Here is a 9,770-nt window from a genome sequence, read left to right as displayed (position 1 = left end):
AGCCAGTGTTTTTTATTTAGATGCACTTCAGGTTGAAGTCTAATTTTAATGAAGCCATTAATTCTAGAAGCAATTTTAAAAGTAATTGTCTTTGTATAAAGGGACTGCTGTGGCTAACACTGTCACAGTGCCATGTATTCAGCTGTTCTGGTCATTCCCATCCGTCCTATGAAACAGAAGTGCAGCAAAGGCTGTTTGCTGCATGGCACTGTACTATGTTTTAAACGTGTGGCATTAATCATTTCAAACTCCATGATAGGACTTCCTAAGAAGTGCCATAATGCTGTGGAATATGTATAATAATGAGCTTGAGACTTTAAAGTATGTACTTTATTTTACAGAAGCTTTATTTGATTTTTTCCATAGCCAAAGCTGAGAAGGAGAGAGGTTTTAAAGTGCCAATGTTAGAAGCATAGGCTGCCTGTGTGTAGAGAATATTCAATGCCTGAAGTAAACATGGAATTCTACTCTGGGTCATTCTGTAGTGGCACCTACCCCATCCCTCCCAGTTATACTGAACTTCATATGCTGACTTCCATGTCTGAAGTGTTTCAGTGTTAACACACTTCCACCACAGTCTCCCTCCTCCCTGTCAAACCAACACTGTGGCACTGTGGCAAAGGTCCTCTGCGAATAAACTGCTTGGCTGACTTACTGCACTTCATGTTTATTAACACAAGTATAAAGCAAAAGTATTCTTGATACTGAATCTGTCAAATGTGTTAAACCACGACACGGAGCCTTTACTCCTGCAAAATGTCATAGGCATCATCTTTCTTGCTGCCATGTTTTGCCACTGCTGATGGTAAAGTCTGAGTACTTTTCCGAACTGCAGGATTCATACCCAGCCAAAGCACTGTACTCTAAAATCCTGCGTTTGCCTGTTTCTTATGTTTCCAGCATTAATTTCAAGGAAAACTAGAGGAAGGTGAACTGTACATAGCTAATGGTACTTTGTAGCCTATAAAACTTGCTGTCATATATCTTAGAGGTAAGAAAAGGTTTAATTAATTAAATGTAGAACTAGTGCAACACTGAAAACTGGAGACTATAAATAAATTAATATATGTAAACACCTTGGTTCATTATTTTTCTTTTCCACTTCTGCCTGCTGTTTCAGTTTTCCAAGACTTTTCTCCACATTCATGCTCACACTTTTGAGAGAATCTGAACAGGGGAACTCAAGAACTTCCATCAAAATCCGTGCCACAAATTTCAGCTTCTCTTGGCTTTCAGCACTATGTAGAGGCATGACTTTAGCAGAAAACCAGGATGTGGGTCCTGGTACCATCTCAGTTTGTCCTTTGTTTGCATTAGGGACAAGAGAGTTCTGGAATTAGTAAGATTTTCATTTTTCTGTTGCAAGATGAGAAAACAAGAGTTTCTATTAGTGATTGCTGAGTAATGCAACATAACACAGTGAATTTAGAGACAGAATCTGTAGAGCTGAGTTGTGTGGCAGTCATTCAGACATCTCGGTGTAACTTCTCAAAGTGAAGCAGGCTGTGAAAATGAGCTGAAAGAAGCGGTAACTTGCCTCTGTCATCAGTTTGGGTGATTCTACATCTTTTGCATTGCTATAAATCAATATTAAAATCAGTTTACTATAAACACCAGAACAGTCTGGACCTGGCTCAGTAAATTATGTACCTTAACTTCAGTTAATGGCAGTTGAAGGAGGAATGCAGCTGTCTTTGTTATAGTGTGAGTTCATAGGCAGATTTAGATACAAAATAAAAGCCTTCACATTCTAAAGAAACTGATTAAATCATTTTGAATGACTGAAAGAATGTGGGGAATGATTTGGTTTTCTTAGTCTGTAAGGTGAGTACATTTTTTTTAATGTTTCCTTTCCCCTCCACTTTTGACATTTATAACAGGGTCATTTGCATCACAGATTGCATTGTGAAGCGAGCTTACATCACTGAACGAAGGATGGCCTGAACCTCTGAAGGGATGTTCAGGGTGAAATTGGAGCAGAGGGCTTGAGCAGTCTCTTAGGAGGCAGCCCCAGAGCTAGAGGCTGTGCAGTAATGGGGGAGAAGGGAGAGAACAGGGCTTTGTGAAAAAGGAGCAGGAGGTTGGGGCCGAAGGTTACTTGCAAGTCTTCAGTCCTTCTCTATTACACAACAGGCAGGTGCGTCACTTGTCCCGCCCCAGCCCCCACTCCAGATAAGCTCACTGACACCTCGAGGACTCACCTGGGCGGTGTCAAGTTCCTGCTGGAACTGAAATTTCAAACTCCGCAGCAGGCTGTGGGCTAACGACGACTGCGACCGGCCGAAAATATCTGTACAGACATCTACATTTTGTGCTTGTGTGAATAAGCAATGAAGCCAGCGGCTAGGGTCAGTTTTTCCTGCCTCCTGGCGGCTGCCAGTGTTCTCCTCAGGACTGCAGAGGCGTTTTCTGTGCGTGCCTCCGTAAGGTTATTCTATTTCGACAGCACTAACAACAGGTCTGTGTCCGAGCAGTGCGAATGCGGCCTGTATGGATTGAATTCCCCTCTGCTTAGCGCTGAGGGGCTTGTGAGCGTTCCAAAAGCTGCTAATCTTCAAGCCTGCGACGTGAACACCCAGTTCAACGTCACACAGCTGCCGTGGATAGCGCTGATTGAGAGAGGCAACTGCAGCTTTGCTGAAAAAATCAATGTGGCAGCCAGAAGGGGTGCAAGAGCAGCTGTGATCTACAACACCCCGGACAAAGGCAACACCACCGTCCTGATGTCGCATTTTGGTGAGTAGCACGGTGTGGAGGGTTGCACCTGAGCGTTTCTCCGAGCAACCTGATCTAGTGTGAGGTGTCCCTGCCCACGGTGGGGGAGTTGGAACTAGGTGATCCCTGAGGTCCCGTCCAGCCCTGACAATTCTATGATTCTGTGGAGGTTGCTTGGCCCAGCAGAGCTGGGCTATAAGGAAACGGTTGTGTTTGTGGATGATTGTTGCTTTTATCAAGGAACTCGAGAGGGAAATAAATGCGTTACGCAATTTGAGTCTAGACTGAGTAAGGAATACTCTGCTGTAATGTTCTGAGTTCAGCCCAGGGTAGGCAAACCCGTGAGCTTCTGAAGTTGGTAGCAGTTTTCACTTCTACAGCACACAGATTATTTCAGAAAGGGATGTAAAGAAACCCACAGAGGGTCCTCTGAAAGCACGAGGTGGGTGTCAGAGGACACAAATGAACCAGCAGCACTGGTATCTGCCTTGCAGATGGCAAGCCAGAACTTGCCTTTTAAATGTTTTTTTTTTCATTTTTGTTCTTCTAAATTGTTCTAATCCTTTCTGAACAGTGACTGATCTCAGCCTCTTCTGAGATTCCCTAATTCCTTAATGAAAGGTTAGACAAAATTGTTGTAATTGCCCATTCTGGCCCGAATTGCTATGAGCTGGCATTAGGGGATGCTCTATCTCTTGGCATTTCTTTCTCTGTGTGTTCCTCTGGGTCAACTTGTCTAATTAGCATTTTAGCACAAAGCATGTAGCTAGTTCCATGAAATACACCTTGGTGGAGCTGCACTAGGGATCCTTTGGCTCCTCTTGCTCGTCGACTCGGTGAGCAAACTGAGTGATTTTTAATCCAGAGACAAGGCAGCATTTTTACTGATCAGAATCCCCATGGCAGGTCAGGTTGCCACTTCTGGGCCCCTCAGTTTAGGAAGGATGTTGACTTGCTGGAACGAGTCCAGAGAAGAGCAACAAAGTTGGTAAGGGGTTTGGAACACAAGCCCTACGAGGAGAGGCTGAGGGAGCTGGGGTTGCTTAGCCTGGAGAAGAGGAGACTCAGGGGTGACCTTATTACTCTCTACAACTACCTGAAGGGAGGTTGTAGACAGACAGATGTTGGTCTCTTCTCCCAGGCAGCCAGTACCAGAACAAGAGGACACAGTCTCAGGCTGCACCAGGGGAGGTTCAGGCTAGATGTTAGGAAAAAGTTCTATACAGAAAGAGTGATTGCCCATTGGAATGGGCTGCCTGGGGAGGTGGTGGAGTCGCCATCACTGGAGGTTTTCAGGAGGAGACTTGATGAGGTGCTTGGTGCCGTGGGTTTGTTGTTTGGGTGGTGGTTGATTGGTTGATGGGTTGGACGCGGTGATCTTGAAGGTCTCTTCCAACCTGGTTTATTCTATGTAGTCTATGTATTCAGGAAGTTTCTAGCTGTGAAGCCCACGCTGGGGCACTTCACTGGAGTCAGCCTTCAGCAGCTGTTGGGCAGGCTGGCTCAGTCTCAGTTATGCAGCTGTAGAAACATCACAGGTACTTTATAAATATAGCCATCACGAGACTAAAGCTGTGCAGTACAGCACTGAAAGTGCAGTGGCCTGTACTGCATGGCTGGCTTTGACTCTCCTCATACTGTGTGGAGATTAAATGTTTTACTGGAAACATGTAGCAAATAAACCAAGGCTTTTGTTCTACTTCTGGAGAAGGGATTTAGACTTCAGTGGCCTGCATGTTGATTCAAATTCATTGGATTTTTTCATTTGGTTTTGGAATGTGCCAGCTCATGCTAACACTGAATGAATAAACAAGTAACTGTACTGGCTTTATGTAGCTGCAAGATTGCTGCCCACTGCATTTCTTGGGAGCAGTGGTGGCCTCAGCTGGCCCAAGCCGAGAGCACAGGCAGGAGCAGGCAGCCTGTTCCCCAGGAGGTAAGCTGAGGAGAATGGGATGAAACCTTGTTTAGACACACTGAGTTATCTGGGATGTAACAGTCCCAACAGTTAGACTGGACCCCAGAGTTAAGACAATTATTAATTATCAACTCTGAAAGCAGATCCTGATTTTCCAGATATATTTTTTTCTCCCCCAGAACTAGAAAGACTTTTTAAATCTTGAAAGCAGCAGATTTATCACCTAAGAGCGTATTTCATGACACAGGGAGTCCCACCTTTCTTCATTTTACTTGATTTTTTTTTTCCCTCAAAGGTAAACTGTGATTTTTACAGAGCTGTTTTCTATAGTCATCCCCTAGGACTGAACTGGACAGGACCTGGGGGCAAAGAGGGTGTATGAAGCAGTACAGCAGTCACGTGTTACAACACCGTGAGGGCAAAATACTTCAATGAGATGAGCTCTTTGTCTAATCAGTGTAGGAGAACTATCTCTCTATATTTGTGTCCCTTAGTGCAAAGTGCAGAGCCATACCTCCTTCAGGTAATACAGGAAAAGACTGGGAGAGGGGCAGTCACGGTGCTTAGAGCAGAAGAGTGCTTGGACATGATGGATTTTTCTACTGCAGAGCTGTCAACAGGACTGGAACCTGCCAATGGTGGCATTGCCCAGAGAGGAGAGTGCAGTGCCATTTGGGTAAGAGACCTTTGGCAATGAGACAACCTATTGCCAGAGCAGTGAGAGAAACATCTGCCTTGCTCCTGTCATCAATCTGTAAGCTCCTGACTGAACAAGGAGCAGCAGCCTAGCCTCAGAGGTTATCAGCCAGCTCTTGGTTGGGCCAGCACTGACATCTTTAGTCATCTGTCTGTATTGCTCTGCTGCTGTCTCCTTGGTTGTTTATTAGGCCTTGGGGCCTTGGCTGAAGTTTCAGAGAATCATAGAGTACCAGGTTGGAAGGCACTTCAAAGATCATCCTTTGATCAACCTTTCTTGGTAGAAGCAGGATCTAGACCAGATGGCCCAGCACCCTGTGCAGCCAGTCTTTCAAGTGTCCAGTGTTGGGTAAAGCCACCATTGCTCCTGCTGCCCTCCTCCCTTCCTGCTGAGCTTACCAGAAAGTCAACAGAGCTCTCTAGAGAACTTCATTTTCTTATAGAACAGTCCAGTGTAGGTATTTCACATTGTAAAACACCTGCTCAGTCTTACAATAAAATAGTTTGTTCAGGGCAAAGTCCAGGTGTGCAGCAAACAGTGGTAATTTGGAGTTGCTGGGAAGGAACAAAAATTCAAAACTTCCCTCTTGGTGACTTCTCCTTTGTCCTCTACCACAGTTCCTTTTACTGGTCATCAGCTTTACCTGTTACTGGTTGTTGATTCATTGGTACACACGCACAAGATAAAACTGAGGGTTTATGATCAAAAATTGTAGTGGTCAAGATATTAGTAAGAACTTCCTCGTTCCTCTCCAGTGAAACAAATCAGTGGTGGGAAAATGCTCCACTTGGATCTGAAGGATTTTCTGTAGGTGTGTGTTTGTGTCTTACTCTCATGTGTCTTACTCTTGATCCAGTGGTACAGAAACTTAAGTTTTTGCTAGAAGAAAACTGTATCTTTTTCAGGAGTTCCAGAACTTAGTTGATTGGCTCTGGAAAGGAAATGGAATATGCCTCTGTATCAACATTCTTCCAGTTCTTCTCCTTGAAACTTAAATGGAAATCCCAGAAATTATTAAGTTTTGGAAACATAGCCAAATTCAAACATGGTATTTGGGGGCCCTTTTCTAGTGACAAATACCAGACCACGGCTGATAGCAGAAGAGCAGCGCTCTGCAGGCACAAAGCAGCTGTTTTGGCCAGTGCTTGGTGAGCAGCGCTGGCGGGGGCCCGGTGGGGGTTCTGTCCTCTTGGCACTGAGATTTTTCTTCTGTTCATTTACAGGGGAAAATAGGAGACTGGACAGAGTAGAAAAATGTGTAATAATAAAATTAAAACACCATTACTGATGCTATTTGGATACTAGTCCAATATAGCAGCTAAGCTAAAACATCAAGTGTCTTCTGAAAGGTTTTTCCATGGGGATTTACTAAGACCCACTGAAAGGGAACTCTTACACTGGTTAAAGCCCACCCAAGGGTCATGAAGAGCAGTAGTCGAGCAGGATGGTTGTACAACAGGAGTAAGCTGACATCTGTTTGTCTGTACAATAGAAATAATTGGCAATACAGACAAGAATTGAGGGGGCAGGGAATAAATTGTTGTGGATCTGCATTTCTTTCCAACTTATTTCCAGGATATCCTGTAGCCTCAAAGTCTAACTTCTGTTATCTCAGAAATATTTTGAGATAGGACCTTATCAGCTCTTTGTGCAATACCTGTTATAAACTTGAGGGTTACATGCCTGATAGTGGAGTTTGATTTTACCTTTTGTTTTGAAAGCTGATACGGAATCTTGCTCAGATTCCCCATCTTAACTAAGTTATCATTGCTCATTTATCTTCAGAGTCATTTCTGGTTTACAGCACATGTTCAGTTATCAACTGTGTTTACCATAGGAAAAGCCTGGCTCTCTGTCCTAGCTTTGAACAGCCTGGGATCTGCACGAGAGAACAAATGAACTTCCAAGAATGGGCATGCAAAGCAGATGCCATGAACTCCCCTTTTCATGTCTTCCTTGTGAAGCAAATGGCTCTAACAGCACTCCAGATTTCTTGGTGAAGGCAGTGTTCTCGTAACATAGACTCAGTTCCTCCATTTATTGTCTGAGAAAATTGTCCAAGTGGCTTCATGTCTTTGATGCAGTGAGAGGCCCAGAGGCAGGGAGGGAGCAGCTGGAAGGGTGAAGCACACAGCCCTTCACCAGTGGGCTGTCACTGCAAGGAGAGGCTGGGAGAGCTGGGGGTGAGTCTGTCTGCAGAAGGCTTGAGAGGTTCTCATTTGTCTGTACAAATTCCTGATAGGGCCAGGGAGGGGAAATATGATGGAGCCAGACTCCTCTCAGTGGTGCCCAGTGTAAGAAGCAGAGGCAATGGGCACAAAGAAGAAATTACCTAAGAAAAAACTGCTTCACCATGAGGGTGGTTGAACAGTGGTGGTTGAACAATGGCATCTTGCCCTGCATAGGAATAGTGTGGCCAGTTGGAGCAGGCAAGTATTCTGCCCCTGTACTCAGCACTGGTTAGGCCACACCTTGAGTACTGTGTCCAGTTCTGGGCCCCTCAGTTTAGGAAAGATGACTTGATGGAATGTGTCCATAGAAGGGCAACAAAGCTGGTGAGGGGTTTGGAGCACAGCCCTGTGAGGAGAGGCTGAAGGAGCTGGGGTTGCATAGCCTGGAGAAGAGGAGGCTCAGAGAAGACTTTATTCTGACCTCTCTGAAGGGAGGTTGTAGCCAGGTGGGGGTTGGTCTCTTCTCCCAGGCAACATGTGAGAGAACAAGAGGACATAGTCTCAAGCTGCACCAGGGGAGGTTTAGGCTGGATGTTAGGAAGAAGTTCTTCACAGAGAGAGTGATTTGCCATTGGAATGTGCTGCCCAGGGAGGTGGTGCAGTCACCATCACTGGAGGTGTTTAGGAAGAGACTGGATGGGGTGCTTGGTGCCATGGTTTAGTTGATTAGATAGTGTTGGATGATAGGTTGGACTCAATGATCTCAAAGGTCTTTTCCACCCTGGTTAATTCTATTCTATTCTAATCTCTAAAGGAGGCAACCTTTTCATAGAATCATCATAGGATCATAGAATGGCTTGGGTTGGAAGGTACCTTAAAGATCATCTCGTTCCAATCCCCCTGCCAATGGCAGGGACACCTCCCATTAGAAAAAGGAATTCCTTCCAGAAAGGCTCCCAACCAGCCATAAAAGTCCTCTCAGGCTGCACTTGTCTCCAGAGAGCATAGGCTGCCAGAGACCTGTGTTCAGGTTTGGGATTTTCCATAGTTCCCAGATGGAGCCAGCAAAACCCAGAGCTTCACCACACTGGCATTTAGTACTGTTCCTTTAGCTTCCAAGGTAATCAATGTGATGAGCACTGGGTTTATTTCAGGTGACTGCAAACTGTGACCCACTTGTTCATCCATAGACTTGCCAGTGCACACATACAGGGGGCTCAGATTCTGCTTCTGGAAAACCAGCAGAAGGTTTGTCCAGGGACTACAGCAAGGCTCTCTCATGAGCTTCCTCAGTTAGCAAAGCTCAGGAGTGGCTTTGAAAAACTTGAACTACCAGAAAAGGAAGCCAAGCTGCTGACTGACTGTTTCCCCTAAAAACAGCAAGGTGGCCTCCTCTGTTTAACCTGCTGGAAACAAACAGCAAAAGAAATATTTGCATCTAATCAAGTCAATCTGGCTTCTAACTTAAAGTGTGTGATATATTATAGAACCTGCACAGCTTTCCTCACTGACCTCTCTTATCACTCATGCTATTGCAGCTGAAGGTGTATTAGTTGCTAAAACCCCCAAACTGAAGAGGAATAACCTGTAATGGTAGAAGCCTGATGATTGCCTGCAGGTGTGAGTGAAATGAGTCCCAGGGGGCACTGCAGAGTGCCAGTGGTTAGGGTCAGCTCCTGGTGCCTCTTCTTCACCCTGGCACCACTATGAAACACCACAGAAGGATCAATGAAAGCCAGCCAGGCAAACTGTGAACTGCCTGAGTGTAACTACCTGAGCAAGGAGCTGGATGAAAACAGCTTGAGAAAGATCAAGTTTAAATTCTGATTTCCTGAAGCCTCCTGTGATTTGGAGTGTGGCTCAGGCTCAGGCCAAGACTCAAGCTTGTAACTCAACTGGATTTGAGCATTTCATGCATTGTTTCTCACTATGTTTGTCACAGTCTCTCCTGGTGAAGCACAGAGGATGTGGTGGAGAACTTTCTCTCCAGGAGCTCAGTGTACTGACTCACACCAGGTCATAGCTGGGTTTGGCTCCTTTTATCACCTGGGAGAATTTGAGCTCATTTTCTTGCTTCCTTGAAGATCCCTTAGCTTCAGGCAATGCACATTTTGCACCACAGCACTGCAGGGCTGATCCCTGGCTCTACCCAGACCGGTGAATGTTTAGAAGCAGAACAGTAGCTGCTTGGAGTAAATAAGCTGGCTTATGAGCAGAGCACCTAACAAAGTGGTATTTTTTTGCCTGTTCTATACCTGTCCCTGTGTCC

Source organism: Dryobates pubescens, chromosome 18, assembly GCF_014839835.1.
Source record: "Dryobates pubescens isolate bDryPub1 chromosome 18, bDryPub1.pri, whole genome shotgun sequence".
NCBI classification, from domain to species: domain Eukaryota; kingdom Metazoa; phylum Chordata; class Aves; order Piciformes; family Picidae; genus Dryobates; species Dryobates pubescens.
This window is presented reverse-complemented; position numbering follows the sequence as displayed.